This window comes from Schistocerca americana, chromosome 8, assembly GCF_021461395.2.
Source record: "Schistocerca americana isolate TAMUIC-IGC-003095 chromosome 8, iqSchAmer2.1, whole genome shotgun sequence".
Classification (NCBI taxonomy): domain Eukaryota; kingdom Metazoa; phylum Arthropoda; class Insecta; order Orthoptera; family Acrididae; genus Schistocerca; species Schistocerca americana.
Window position 1 is genome coordinate 198,626,135 of NC_060126.1, and position 16,987 is coordinate 198,643,121.

The following is a 16,987-nucleotide window of genomic DNA, read 5'->3' on the forward strand; positions in this document are numbered from 1 at the left end:
ATTCTCCAGAAGAAACGATTCTAGACTAGATATAAATTTTACTTTTTTACTAGTCACATATACCACAATGATCAACAATTTTCGCGGTTATGTACTAAACATCCAATAAATCGGAGCTGATAAGGAGGATCAGTGGCAATCTTTTTTCCACGCACCGTTCGCGAACGGGGAACGGGGGGGTGTACTGATAGTGGTACCGAAAGTACCGTCCGCCGCACACCGTCAGATGGCTTACGGAACGTGGATATAGGTGTAGACGTTGCCTTCTGTTTATATGCTTTTAGTGGAGAAACTAGCTACATTCACACAATGTAATCACCGTTAGTTATACGAATTTTTCCCGGGCAAGACTAGGCCATCTAAGTCCGCTCGGCCAGCCGGAGTGGTCGAGCGGTTCTAGGCGCTACAGTCTGGAACCGCGCGACCGCTACGGTCGCAGGTTCGAATCGTGCCTCGGGCATGGATGTGTGTGATGTCCTTATGTTAGTTAGGTTTAAGTAGTTCTTAGTTCTATGGGACTGATGACCTCAGCAGAAGTCCCATAGTGCTCAGAGTCATTTGAGCCATAAGTCCGCTCGTCCTGCTTCACACGTTTGTGGTGCACAGCACCATTCAGCGGCTCACGATTCAAAAACTCCAGTCCGTTGCACGGTTTTCATTATCTGCCGCCAAATGAGATAACGGTATGATGAAAGGTCTAGACTAGTGGTCATCAGGATCCAGTACTGAGATTGTGGGGCAGCACCTCTGGCTGCATTTGTACCCATCTTATTATTGATTGGTAATGCACATAAATTAGTAAGTTACGAGCCCCCAGTTGCCTAGCAATAACAAGGGCATTTGGCTGCCGAATTTCGTGTACTGATCGTTGAAAGCAGGCGGCATTTCGAACGCTTCCTGTCGGCTCTTTTCTGTATCAGGTTGGTGCTACCTCCAGCGACCCCAACGTTGTGACACTGTAATTTCCTGACGAAGTGTAATTGTGTTGTCTATGTGGCAGGATGGTTAACTGATTACTAACAGTAACCGTATTCAGATTTAAACGTATTACGAGACACTATCACAAATAATTACTAAATATTTTAAGTGTCATTTTCAAACTTCTCTTTGCAGCTTATTACACCAGCCTTAATTCAATTTCATATCCTTTGCTAAAATACATAACCCATTCGAAGATGCAAATTCACGGATCCACGGTACTTTCATTTGAAATTTGTACCGTAACAGCTGATATGTACGAGGCACATATACCCACGGGTTGTCGACACTCAAAGACAAACAATAAAACATTCCCCCTGCCGCGTCATCTAACCCTTCAGAGGCCGCGCCTCTGACTCCTCCGCCCCTATCGTAAGTAGCTAACTTCACTTAGCTCGCTGCCGGAATCACCAACGCCAATTAAAATAACACACATCTCAAGGTACTTCTATCCCTGTAAGTATTTTTGTTAATTACCGAGAAGGAAAAGCTATTGACGTTACGTGACGTTTTTGGATTAGATCCTTGGTCGCTAGATGCAGATTTTATAAAATACAGCTCACATTATTACAAAATACGCTGAAAACTGCGGGCCGCACGAATACTTGATCCGTGGCGTTCGCAATCCGCGGGCCGCAGTTTCACGACCAATGGTCTAGCCTGTATACTGTATATGGCAAAACGCGTTGATGAAAATTTGCAGATTACTGAGTAGCGTTACTTTAATTAGAACAGCATCATTATAATGTACAACGCATATCTGCTGTGAATGATTCTGGGCGCGGAGTGGCTACGCTGCCATTCGTGCTTTTGCTCCTGTCGGGCAACAACAGAGTGTTAAACATGAGTATACAAGGCGACCCAAAAAAAGTACCCGCCCACACTAGTCCCTCTCCTGCAGAATGTCATCTGCTTGGCTGTCAGTGACGTGTTAGTGGCAAGTCTGGATGCTCCGTACGAGTGGCAGGCGACTGACCGTGGTTTTGCACGCAGGCGGATTATCAGTAAGAATCAAGTTCTGTCTGACCAATACGACACACTTCCTTCGTACTTTATTGGCCATCAACAAGTCAAAAATCAAATTGCTCTGAGCACTTTGGAACTTAACATCTGAGGTCATCAGTCCCTAGAACTTAGAACTACTTAAACCTAACCAACTATAAAACATTCCCACACACATCCATGCCCGAGGCAGGATTCGAACCTGCGACCGATAGTGTAAACATAGTTCGTACATACATGTACAGTGCCACCTGGGTTTCCCACTTTTCAACTTGTGTACAAGCCTATACTTCTTTTTACCCTGACAAGGAGACCTCACTGGACGTGAGGCCATTTCCTAGGATGGCCTACGGCTGTGTGTCTGAGAAGGACTATGAGTAAATACTGTGGCTCTAATAGTTGTACCACAGGGGTCTGTATCTACCCTGTCTGAAATCAAAATATCGCTGCGCACATCGTATACCGTTTGGCATAAATACAAATTCCCTGTAGGCGTCCCTAAATTGAAGTATTAATTGCTGCAAATTAGGCTTATAAAACCACAATTCTTCTAGAACAATAACAGCAGCGGCATAGTTTATCTTATTCCCATAAAATGTTAGTGCTAGATCGTCGATACGTTGCTGCGTAGTAGGTACGAGGAAGGCGAGGCGTAGGTCATCAGGATAATTTCTTATATGCTCCCAATTGGCATAAAAAAAATTCCAACGCAGACATGTGCTGTAACAATAATCTTTATTTAGAACGTGACAGTTCCCTTCCTTCTACAAAAGGTCATATACACTCTATTTCTTACAATGAATGTAACATATTTAACTTCACTTTGCACTACATCATTTTTAGCAGGTTCGTCGCCTGCAATCTGTACACCGATATAAAATGGGTTTACTCCTTGGAATAGTTTATTCTTACATTTACATTGATTTTCTAAATCTACCCATGATTTTACTTTACCAATTTCGGCACTGCTTTCAGGTTTACAATATGTTACGAACTTAAATGCATTACGCCTACTATATTTTCTCCAAGGTACGCCAGACGATTTATCAGGTTTAAGGCTAAACGGACCCAATTTATTAGTACATGCTAATCTAACCTTTTCTAAAGCACCCTGATCTTCGAATATTTTTTTGTTTGCTCTATCATCTAGTGTTAATCGCTCAACCCTTACATTAATTCTATACACATACGTTACAATTTTATCAATTATTACTGCATCGTATTTGTTAGCAAAGAATTTAAACTCATCCGTAATATCATAGTGCTTAAGTGTACTAAAATTATGAGCATTTTCGTCATATTTGTCCGTGGCCCCCATCTTTCCATATTCAAATCTGACACCATCCGTTTGCGTATATTCGGTCCGCCACTTGCACATTCGTCCAAAATAAGGCCTAGTCTGAAGAACACGACGGCGTATCCAACGCCTCGGACGTGCACGGCGATACCGGCCCTTCGTCTTCATCCGACGATATGCAGATAGTCTCCGCTTCGGCCTCCACGTCCGACGTGTCCGACGCCATTTCCTCCTTAACATTTAAACAGTGAATTATATGACAGTCGGCGTGAACAACATTTAGTCGCGAAATAAGAGCTTCGTCACCAATATTAAACTCATTGGACACAAATATTACAAGTTCCCTATGTTTAATAACCATACCAGGCTTGTTTTTGACATTAACAGTCACAGGACGTCCTTCAACAATACGCTTCAAAGTACAAGCGAAAGGACGCCAACGAAGCCAGTCAAATTCCTCAAACAATATAACATTGTGTATACGGGGATCATAACCTCCAAAACCAAATTTGATGGCCAATAAAGTACGAAGGAAGTGTGTCGTATTGGTCAGACAGAACTTGATTCTTACTGATAATCCTCCTGCGTGCAAAACCACGGTCAGTCGCCTGCCACTCGTACGGAGCATCCAGACTTGCCACTAACACGTCACTGACAGCCAAGCAGATGACATTCTGCAGGAGAGGGACTAGTGTGGGCGGGTACTTTTTTTGGGTCGCCTTGTATACTCATGTTTAACACTCTGTTGTTGCCCGACAGGAGTAAAAGCACGAATGGCAGCGTAGCCACTCCGCGCCCAGAATCATTCACAGCAGATATGCGTTGTACATTATAATGATGCTGTTCTAATTAAAGTAACACTACTCAGTAATCTGCAAATTTTCATCAACGCGTTTTGCCATATACAGTATACAGGCTAGACCATTGGTCGTGAAACTGCGGCCCGCGGACTGGAGCGCCTAGAACAGCTCGGTCACGCAGGCCGGCCATCAACAAGTCATTAAATACTTTTGCAGTCATCAATAAACTATTACGTTGTTCCCCAAACAGTGCTTATTTATTTTATTTTTTTGTATTTTCCGTCACTATGATGAAGTAATTATTTGATATTTATAGTGGAAATGTAACACCATGTTCGAAGATAATTTCCCCTGCAAAACGGAAGTAATCTGTTTTAAACTAATACTTTTAAAAATGTATTTTGTTCCTTTCCCTTACATATTATATGAGTTTGGACACGATAAGACAAGTGAACCTTTTTGAAGCCTACTATATCGCCTTGGAACCTCAGTGAAGTGACTCAGAAAAAATGTTACTTTTATGTTAATTTTTTGAATAAATCTTGGTAAAAGTTTAAAATAACGGAATGACAATCATTCACGCAAATGTCTGATATTACAAGAACACGAAACAGAGACTACAATATATGGCAAACAGCTTTGAGTGTAAAAGACTAATGGAATCACACATATGTTTATCGTTGTTGTTGTTTTATGACACATCTTGTTGCTTGCTCACATCACAACTTCTGAAATCATCCACGTAGACCAGCACATCAAAATATCAAAGATATATTTCAGAGATATATCCACGAAAGTGCCTGAATTTGGAACAGTTTGAATAAGTGTGGTGCCTCAAGTTGCATAAAACCAAAAACCCACAGCAGCGAAATCATCGGGCCAAACCTGTTTACCGGGTAACCAGGCTTTACGATATGGGATACTGCTTTGTTGGTAACAGTAGACAAATATCTTTAATCAACTGATGCAGAAACTGGGTCATCATAGGAAACGCTTTGGTCGCAAATAAGTATCACGAACAGTATAGAGGTTACAGTACGATCGTTCTATCGGCCTACAGATTGAGCCTCAAAAGAATTTTTTTTTTTTGGTCATCAGTCTACTGACTGGTTTGATGCGGCCCGCCACGAATTCCTTTCCTGTGCTAACCTCTTCATCTCAGAGTAGCACTTGCAACCTACGTCCTCAATTATTTGCTTGACGTATTCCAATCTCTGTCTTCCTCTACAGTTTTTTCCCTCTACAGCTCCCTCTAGTACCATGGAAGTCATTCCCCCACGTCATAGCAGATGACCTATCATCCTGTCCCTTCTCCTTATCAGTGTTTTCCACATATTCCTTTCCTCTCCGATTCTGCTTAGAACCTCCTCATTCCTTACCTTATCAGTCCACCCAATTTTCAACATTCGTCTATAGCACCACATCTCAAATGCTTCGATTCTCTTCTGTTCCGGCTTTCGCACAGTCCATGTTTCACTACCATACAATGCTGTACTCCAGACGTACATCCTCAGAAATTTCTTCCTCAAATTAAGGCCGGTATTTGATATTAGTATACTTCTCTTGGCCAGAAATGCCTTTTTTGCCATAGCGAGTCTGCTTTTGATGCCCTCCTTGATCCGTCCGTCATTGGTTATTTTACTGCCTAGGTAGCAGAATTCCTTAACTTCATTGACTTCATGACCATCAATCCTGATGTTAAGTTTCTCGCTGTTTTCATTTCTACTACTTCTCATTACCTTCGTCTTTCTCCGATTTACTCTCAAACCGTACTGTGTACTCATTAGAATGTTCATTCCGTTCAGCAGATCATTTAATTCTTCTTCACTTTCACTCAGGATAGCAATGTCATCAGCGAATCGTATCATTGATATCCTTTCACCTTGTATTTTAATTCCACTCCTGAACCTTTCTTTTATTTCCATCATTGCTTCCTCGATGTACAGATTGAAGAGTAGGGGCGAAAGGCTACAGCCTTGTCTTACACCCTTCTTAATACGAGCACTTCGTTCTTGATCGTCCACTCTTATTATTCCCTCTTGGTTGTTGTACATATTGTATATGACCCGTCTCTCCCTATAGCTTACCCCTACTTTTTTCAGAATCTCAAACAGCTTGCACCATTTTATATTGTCGAACGCTTTTTTCAGGTCGACAAATCCTATGAAAGTGTCTTGATTTTTCTTTAGCCTTGCTTCCATTATTAGCCGTAACGTCAGAATTGCCTCTCTCGTCCCTTTACTTTTCCTAAAGCCAAACTGATCGTCACCTAGCGAATTCTCGATTTTCTTTTCCATTCTTCTGTATATTATTCTTGTAAGTAGCTTCGATGCATGAGCTGTTAAGCTGATTGTGCGATAATTCTCGCACTTGTCAGCTCTTGCCGTCTTCGGAATTGTGTGGATGACGCTTTTCCGAAAGTCAGATGGTATATCGCCAGACTCATATATTCTACACACCAACGTGAATAGTCGTTTTGTTGCCACTTCCCCCAATGATTTTAGAAATTCTGATGGAATGTTATCTATCCCTTCTGCTTTATTTGACCGTAAGTCCTCCAAAGCTCTTTTAAATTCCGATTCTAATACTGGATCCCCTATCTCTTCTAAATCGACTCCTGTTTCTTCTTCTATCACATCAGACAAATCTTCACCCTCATAGAGGCTTTCAATGTATTCTTTCCACCTATCTGCTCTCTCCTTTGCATTTAACAGTGGAATTCCCGTTGCACTCTTAATGTTACCACCGTTGCTTCTAATGTCACCAAAGGTTGTTTTGACTTTCCTGTATGCTGAGTCTGTCCTTCCGAAAATCATATCTTTTTCGATGCCTTCACATTTTTCCTGCAGCCATTTCGTCTTAGCTTCCCTGCACTTCCTATTTGTTTCATTCCTCAGCGACTTGTATCTCTGTATTCCTGATTTTCCCGGAACATGTTTGTACTTCCTCCTTTCATCAATAAACTGAAGTATTTCTTCTGTTACCCATGGTTTCTCCGCAGCTACCTTCTTTGTACCTATGTTTTCCTTCCCAACTTCTGTGATGGCCCTTTTTAGAGAAGTCCATTCCTCTTCAACTGTACTGCCTACTGCGCTATTCCTTATTGCTGTATCTATAGCGTTAGAGAACTTCAAACGTATCTCGTCATTCCTTAGTACTTCCGTATCCCACTTCTTTGCGTATTGATTCTTCCTGACTAATGTCTTGAACTTCAGCCTACTCTTCATCACTACTATATTGTGATCTGAGTCTATATCTGCTCCTGGGTACGCCTTACAATCCAGTATCTGATTTCGAAATCTCTGTCTGACCATGATGTAATCTAATTGAAATCTTCCAGTATCTTCCGGCCTTTTCCAAGTATACCTCCTCCTCTTGTGATTCTTGAACAGGGTATTCGCTATTACTAGCTGAAACTTGTTACAGAACTCAATTAGTCTTTCTCCTCTTTCATTCTTTGTCCCAGGCCCATATTCTCCTGTAACCTTTTCTTCTACTCCTTCCCCTACAACTGCATTCCAGTCGCCCATGACTATTAGATTTTCGTCCCCCTTTACATACTGCATTACCCTTTCAATATCCTCATACACTTTCTCTATCTGTTCATCTTCAGCTTGCGACGTCGGCATGTATACCTGAACCATCGTTGTCGGTGTTGGTCTGCTGTCGATTCTGATTAGAACAACCCGGTCACTGAACTGTTCACAGTAACACACCCTCTGCCCTACCTTCCTATTCATAACGAATCCTACACCTGTTATACCATTTTCTGCTGCTGTTGATATTACCCGATACTCATCTGACCAGAAATCCTTGTCTTCCTTCCACTTCACTTCACTGACCCCTACTATATCTAGATTGAGCCTTTGCATTTCCCTTTTCAGATTTTCTAGTTTCCCTACCACGTTCAAGCTTCTGACATTCCACGCCCCGACTCGTAGAACGCTATCCTTTCGTAGATTATTCAATCTTTTTCTCATGGTAACCTCCCCCTTGACAGTCCCCTCACGGAGATCCGAATGGAGGACTATTCCGGAATCTTTTGCCAATGGAGAGATCATCATGACACTTCTTCAATTACAGGCCACGTGTCCTGTGGATACACGTTACGTGTCTTTAATGCAGTGGTTTCCATTGCCTTCTGCATCCTCAGGTCGTTGATCATTGCTGATTCTTCCGCCTTTAGGGGCAATTTCCCACCCCTAGTACAAGAGAGTGCCCTGAACCTCTATCCGCTCCTCCGCTCTCTTTGACAAGGCCGTTGGCAGAATGAGGCTGACTTCTTATGCCGGAAGTCTTCGGCCGCCAGTGCTGATTGTTTATCAAAATTTAGGCAGTGGCGGGGATCGAACCCGGGACCGAAGACGTTTTGATTACGAATCAAAGACGCTACTCCTAGGCCACTGGTACTTAGATAGTAATATAACATCAGACAAAACTTTTGTTCCCTAGTACTTATTTTCCAAGTCGTATTACAATAGTTGAAATAGGGGAGATCATTCCACAATTTCACCTTCGAAGGTGGCGTACGTCCTGATAAACATGTGTGAAAGCTTTCCTTGCAAACTGCCTAGAACACGCGTATCCATAATGGAAACATAGTAGACTTGTTGGAAACAAACATATTCAAACTCTTAGTATTCACACAAGACTCTCGCATTAGGACTCACCATGTTAATGGTAGTAAGTAGCACCACAGCTGTAATAAGGTACTTTTCTTACGTCACGACCAGTGTCGCTCAACGAACATCACCAGGTGACTTGTAGTTGAATAAAATAAAGATTAGGCTAAAATCTACAGTAAGTTTTACTGGTAAATGAGACGCACCTGGCGCTGCCGACAGTGTTGGGATATGTTCTCACAAGGTAATGCCGATATCGTGACATAAGAGGCGTAATTGTCTTAACTAAGGTGGCAGGCACACCCTGGAAAGTGGCGACCACACAAACTGTCCGCCGCCCGCCCAGCAGTGAGTGCAGGCGGCGTGGCACGCCGGGGCCGCCCACTGAGGAGGGGAAACCCATAAACGTTCTGCTTGCCATCTGTCGAGTGCGGTATGGTAACCGTTACAAATAAATACACTGCCCGAAAAAAATTAGTACACCTAAATAAATACACCGCCCGAAAAAATAATTACACCTGGAAAGACGACGTCAATTTTGATCTGATGTCATCATATCCATGGGATAGTAGATGTACTGACAATTGTTTCAACGTCGTCTGCCAACATATAGCGCAGTGCCATAGCTACCAAAGCGCCATCTAAGCCTAATCTTCAATCGGTATTCTCACAGCCAGAAGGCACAGTGTGTTGCAAATATATGAAGCTGAAGGCAACAATGCAAAAAAGATCACTCGATCCTGCTACACCTAACTGAACGAGTTTAAAAGGTGTCAGATTGTGGCCTTCCGGGTGGCGGAATGATTCTTCCGGGACATGACACACAAGTTGGATGTGCTGCATCAGTTATGCAACGATGCTGATATCAATGGCCATGTAAACATGTGGGTTATGACTAGATGAGAAGTAGCTCCTCCAGCTCGTCAACCGACAACTCTTGCAGAATTACGTGAACAAGTCGAGCAGGCGTGGCACACCTTATCCCAGGATATTATTCCCCATATGTACGATCGACTGTATGCCAGAATCAGCACCCGCATTGCCGCCTGTGGAGGCTACACCATGTACTACTATGGGTGTTGCAGCATGGGTTGGTGCCTGGTGCTTCCGAACCGTTTGTGTTATTGATCTGCAAAGGTAATCATTTCATGTATTCCACATATCGAGAACAAAATAAACTTCTCCATGAAACTCAAAATTAGTTCCGAAAACAGATATCAATAGAAACTGAGTCCATGCTCATCATACATCGTGTCCTCCATGCGATGGATAGAGTAAACTATGTTGTCAGTGTTTCTGGATTTTCTAACGACTTTTGAGTCAGTGATTTCTTGAGGAAATATGTTCTTGTTGGCACTGGGTCGCAAATTTATTGGTAGACAAAACGCAATAAGCTATCCTGGGTGCAGAGTCCCTTACTGATACTGAAGTAATATTTGGTGTGCCCAAGCACAGTGTAATCGGACCGTCACAGTTCATGCTGCACACAAATGAGTTAGCGGGTAACCAGTAAAGAACACTACTCGTGTATAAAACATGTTCAAACATCTGATTACTTTACAAATGAGTTAGCGTGGGAAATATTTGACTTCAAGCATGTAAGCGAGAAAATGTTTAGAAAGGTTTGAAATTATGTTTAAACTTCGTTGGAAGACACTAAGCGCTCTCATTATGAAGTACTGCTTCAATATAGCGTTGATATTTTTGCAAAAGCTTATTTTTCACGCATATTAATATTTTTGACGTTATATCTCTTCAGCTACGTATCTTACGTTGATATAATATTGCAGATACATCCAGTGATATATGTAGGTACGGTGTGCAAAGTGAGTGACAAATAGAATTATCAGTAAGGAAGTAATAAATGAATAATAAATTAAAACGTCAAGGACATTTTCCTTTCATCATTTTGTGGCGGCTGCCAGCGAGAAATAGTTTAGTAAGGATTTGAAATTATGTGTAAAATTTATTGAAAGTCCCTGAGTGCTCTCACTCCCAAGTACTGGTATTAGCGCGCCATCGGCTACGCAGCCTAAAGACAACCACACAGTTTCCAACTGTAGTACTTGTCTTAACGTAAGATTCTACATCTCAATGAGCAAATTATGAAATCATTCTAAATTTTTAAATTTGATCAATAACTACGCAAAATATTGAAAAGGTACCGTAATTTTTGTTGCCCTGGAAGCCGATAGATGAGGGTCACTGATACCGCGCCCCAGATTCCTCGGTAGTCGTTCAGCAATATAAATACTTGTTGCAATCCTAGACTTTTCGCAGTTATCTTCGAGGAAGTTCTGTCCAGTAAAAGTAGCAGTAATATGTAATTGGATCTCGGCAAAGTATCAAGCTGCTGCAGAGACTGTCAACTAGTACAGAAACACAAATACATGCACTTCACGAAAAGGCGTGGTATCTTATGACTACGGAAAAACGAATCACAGTTAGCGACCGTCATGTCATACAAATGTATGGGAGTAGCAGTGTGTAGCGGCGTGTGCATCAGCCATACACGCTAAGCTGTGCGTAAAAATCTGTCCTGTAGCTGAGTACGCGAGGAACCCAGGTTTGATTCCCGCTACTGCCAAGGATTTTTCCTTGGTGACACGACTGGATGAAGTCACCTTCGTACTGCCTACTGAGTAGCTGCGGTCTGGGAAGTCGGCAAAGCGGCCGGGAGAATGGCGTGCTGAGCTCATGCCCCTCCACACCGCATCCACATGACGCCGCAAGGCAGACGATGACACGGCGGCCGGTCGGCTTCCCTTAGCCCTTCAAGGCGTGGACGAGGACAGGTTCCGATTCATTGATGACATACTGAGAAACTGCAGTCTCTCTACAAAAGACGCAGCATACTCATCACGCATAAAGACCCATACAGAGTCGGACATCGCAGGCATGCAATAAAGGAAGGTGAGAATAATTACGCCCTTGTTCAACTGGGGAGCGGATGAAACAAAATTTTAAAAAGTCGTAACTCGCACACACTTGTAGAAAGACGTCGAGATAAATACCGAAATAGTAGCATCGTTATCTACCCTCTCTACATCTATTACTCTAATGACACAGTGTTCTCGTGTCTTTTTTTTTTTTCATTTCACAAACGTTAAATGAATGAGAGGCATCAGCTAGATAGTTTATGGATCAAAGGCATTGCCAACACTGACGAATACTTTCGAATAGAGACATAGAAACTGCATTTGCCATCCCGCTTCCCCACAAACCCCCCTCTTTCTTCCCATATACCGCCTCTCTCTTCAAATGACACCATCATAAAGTTTGTGTTTACGACATAAATTCGTATTCGAAATATTCCACCTACTGGTAAGAAACTATTGAAACTAAGAGAGCACACATTTCTTCAGAATGCATTCGCTCACTCGTGGAAAAGATGTCACTTTGACTACATAGCGGTCGCGGCCATCAGACGATCTCAGATCACAAACGAGAGAGCTCAACATCTCTGCCCAACACTACGCCAGACCATCTCCCCAGGCATGGGAGAGAACGTTGCATAATAATAGACGTCATCGGCCCCGGCCTGGTGTCTGGCGCAACAGACATTCAATCATTCCAGCAGAGGGATACCATCTGGGCAAACCAGTCGTAACTCGCAAACACCTACATGCTCACCAAAGGAAATCTGTGGACGTCTTTGCGGAATAATGTCGCAAACAGTTTAAATGCCAAGCACTTACCTTCACCTTTTCTCTCTGGATCAACCAGAAACATGCTTCCCCTCCTCCCCCAGCCATCATGCTTTTAAAGCTAGCGTGGTTGACTCCATTTTCAGCCAGAGTATATTCCCAGGTGGAATGAAGACAGGTATTTACAGTCACAGTATCTAAACCAAATAAACCCTGTAATGTTATTGGCATACACTAAGGTGACAGAAGTCATGGGGTACCTATATGCACATATGCAAATGCTGTAGTTCACAGCAGAACTGCCAGCATCGATGTTCCGTAGTTATCGTAATCGATTTCCACACGAAATAATTAAAAGTGCATACATACAGACATAGCACTATAAACGATTATGGACTCTGTATGGAATGTATGCACAGCCAAACAATTCAGTATATTTCTCTGGAAGATACAGGTGTAGACCTCAAGTCAGTCTGCATTAGTTCAAAATGTGTGTGAAATCTTATGGGACTTAACTGCTAAGGTCATCATCAGTCCATAAGCTTACACACTACTTAAACTAAATTATCCTAAGGACAAACACATACACACATGCCCTAGGGAGGATTCGAACCTCCGCCGGTACCAGCCAGTCTGCATTAGTATTTGTAAAATAAGAGTGTGTAACCTCCCCGCAAAAATAAATAAATGTAATGATAATAAAAATGTGCCAAATGTTGACTCCCCACAACAATTAAGGAATGATAATTGATCGTAAACCCACAATAATATTAATTAGATAATGAACCATGAACTGAATGTAACATCTCAACAGAAATAATAATATCTGGTAAATTTTATAAGGGCAGCAGTGCTGACCTTGGGCCCTGTGAAATAATTAAACCTGATAAATTTTATAAGGGCAGCAGCGCTGACCTTCGGCCCTGTATTCTGAATAAAAAAGCAAAAATTCTTACCTTAAAAAAAACTGCATCTATATCTGCTCTTATTTATCGACACAGCTTCGTGCAATGCTGGCGCATATTAAATTTTGATTCTTGGAGGAAATGCATAGGAAATATTCTTTAAATTGAAATGAATGTTTTTCTTTAAAATATTTACTTTATAAAAAAAATTATTATTGGGGCATTTTTTTCTCAACAAATTAAATTACAATTAACATACATTATTAAATCTGCGCAATGCTGCTTCTTTACCTTCTATAACCATACTCATCGTCCAGAATCGTGACCAGAGTCGCGAGAAGGGCACGCCGCCGACGCATGCCGACTTCTGCTCGGTACAACTGTCCACTCGCTACTACTGACGACTGACTACTACCTCTGCCGACTCGCTACACACAACAACTGACTTCTACTACAGACAGAGTACAACCGCTCCTGCCAACTCGCTACATGGTACTGTCGTCTCGCGCGGTCAAGCGCAGACTAGCAACGATAAATAACCCTCTGGTCAGAGATTCTGTCATGCCTCGCCATCGCTGGTAATGAAAACATACGTGTTTCATAACCCTCCACTGCGGGGGGCAAAAATTTGGCAGCGATGGTGAGTCATTTGGACTTGCCATGAGCAACAAATTTTTGTTAACTAACTAACTTTACAATCACAGAATATACAGATATATAGGTGTAGAACATGAAGTAAATATATTGCACATGCACCGAGTACAGAACATATCAGATAATGGCAAAATATATATACAATGAGTACAAAACAAAATAACAAATGACATAAGTGCACATGCACTGTAGTTCAGAACATATCAGCAAATCAAAAAATGTATGGATCATGAACAAAAATAATGTTAGCAAAAATGATTTTCACTCTGTTACAAGAATTAGGATAGGAAAGGGAAGGATTGCATCATGGTTGTAGCACTTTATGTTGCACGCAGCTGCACTGAAAGTCCATACCTTTCTACAGAAGCACAACACCAAGTGAAACAATCTGAAGTTCTTTTCGCAGAAGTATTAATCAGCGTAGTCAAGACAATGAAATGTCGTAGTAATATTCCATGTTATCTTTTTGGTAGTACATTAGGTACACCAAACAGTGGGACCATAATAGCATCTCCATCGCTCACGGTGGTGGACAGCATGTCGTGTGAACACCACGTTCTTGTAAGGTACACCAACGTAGAATTATTGCAAAAACCAAATATAGTGCTCCATGATCATGAGGATATACAGGACAAACGGATTTTGCAGTAATTCCAGGTAATTAGGTCAGAAGATGAAGGACATTAAGGCACATACTAGTCTTCATTGAGAATTACACTAATAGTTGGTGGCACTCATTGCCCAGTTATTGAACATATCTGTACCATGTATGTAGTATTACAGAATAATGTTCATGAGTTGTTTTACAGAGAACATTTGCACTCATTGCCTAAATATAAACCATCAGAGGTCATCATTAACAACAGGAGCTAATAAGTGGCATAGTATTACAGAATAATGTTCATGAGTCGTTTTACAGAGAACATTGGCACTCATTGCCTAATTACAAACCATCATAAGTCATCATTGAAAACAGGAGCTAATAAATGACATAGTATTACAGAATAATGCACATAAATCGTTTTACAGACAACGTTGGCACTCATTGCCTAATTATAAACCATCAGAAGTCATCATTGAAAATAGGAGCTAATAAATGACATAGTATTACAGAATAATGTACATAAATCGTTTTACAGAGAACATTGGCACTCATTGCCTAATTACAAATCATCAGAAGTCATCATTGAAAACAGGAGGTAATAAATGACATAGTATTACAGAATAATGTTCATCAGTCGTTTGACAGAGAACATTGGCACTCATTGCCTAATTATAAACCATCAGAAGTCATCATTGAAAACAGGAGCTAATAAATGACATAGTATTACAGAATAATGTACATAAATCGTTTTACAGAGAACATTGGCACTCAGTGGCTAATTACAAAGCATTATATATATATATATATATATATATATATATATATATATATATATATATTAAAGCAATGCATTGCGTTGGGTAATTACTGAAGAATGAAAATATTTGCTTTTGAGTTGTTGCTGCAAATGAAGATGTGTAACGTCATTCGTCATGAGTCAGCTGTAGCAAGATTATGAAACAAGTAGAGTATATGTAATCACATTCATAAATGACATAGGTTTAATGAACAACTGCTTATAGCACATTAACTTCATAAATAATTTCTCCTGCAAAATACAAAAATGGATTATTAAACTGAAAGAAGAAACGCATTTGATGCTGAAAAGTAGTGAACTTCGAATTAACAGGTAGTGAAATGTGTATTAAAAAAATGTGTTCCCTAGCTGTCCTTTCCAAAACCTTCAGTCATCATACTATGCAATATAACACATACTGTCAAAACGAACTGCAGCAAATACTTAAATAACTACATAGCATAAATAAATAACTTCAACATTATTCTCATCTGTAAAGAAAAAAGAAACTTCATTATCCATCACTTCATTATCTATATTATCATAACTCCATTATTATCATCACCTGTAAAGAAAAACTTCATTATCCATAGTAGCATATTCTTCATCATTATTCATCACCATTCATTATCATCTGCAAAAAAATCACTTCATTATTCATTATACAATTATTCCTTATTTCTATCATATTTCATCACTAAAACTAAGATGTGTAGTTCTGTCTGACAGCCTGGATCAATCGGCTTGTATTCTGACAGAAAAAAAATTAGTTAAGACTGCTATTCTACGATGTGTATAGTATATTCTTGTTAATGCTTGTTAATCTTGATCCATTTACTCTTCATCACGAGGTATTGCATCCTCTTTCGTTCATTCCGAAGGTGAAATTCCCATTTCTGTTTAATTTATTTCGTTTACACGTTATTCCTTTCTGAAAATGATGAACAAAGATTAATGTCTTGCATTTAATTCATATACCCATTACATAAAAACTGGTTTATAGTAACATAATTGAGCATACAGCATAGCATGACAGAAAACGTAATATATCAAAAACATAGATAGTGTTCAGAGGCAAAAATGTACCCAGTGTATCACAATGTACAGGAAAAAAAAAAAGTAAAGTAGTCACGATGTTGAGATATCATAAGGCAAAAATGTCAACGTCAACTGGTGTTTGCTATATCTTAACTATTTCATAGTGCATACAAACAAAACAGGAAAACAATCGTACATACATAAAAAATGATGACAAGAAGTGTGACTTTCTTTGTGTTCAGCTTGTATGTTGTGTAGTTAATAGAGGTGAGAATTAAAGACTTTAATGGAGAGAGAATTTAATAAAATTAATATGTCACTAGATAAAATTGCATAATTATTCATAAGATACGTAAGTTTATCTGGAAAAATGTGCACGGTCTGATGTGTAACGACAAGAAGAGCGACCTGCTAACCTTACCTTGCCGGGCACTTGCCAAAAAAAATTACGATAATCATCAGTAAGTATTCATGTGAATATAATTGCATAAGTGATCATAAAAATTAGCAAATGGCATTACAGCATGTTAAATCATAAAGTATCTTGATTCAATAAAAGGTTTGATATTCGGTATGTGGTGGTTTCCTTTGGTTTTTCTGGTTCTCAAAGTTTCGACGTGTACAACATTGGGGTGAGGTATGCT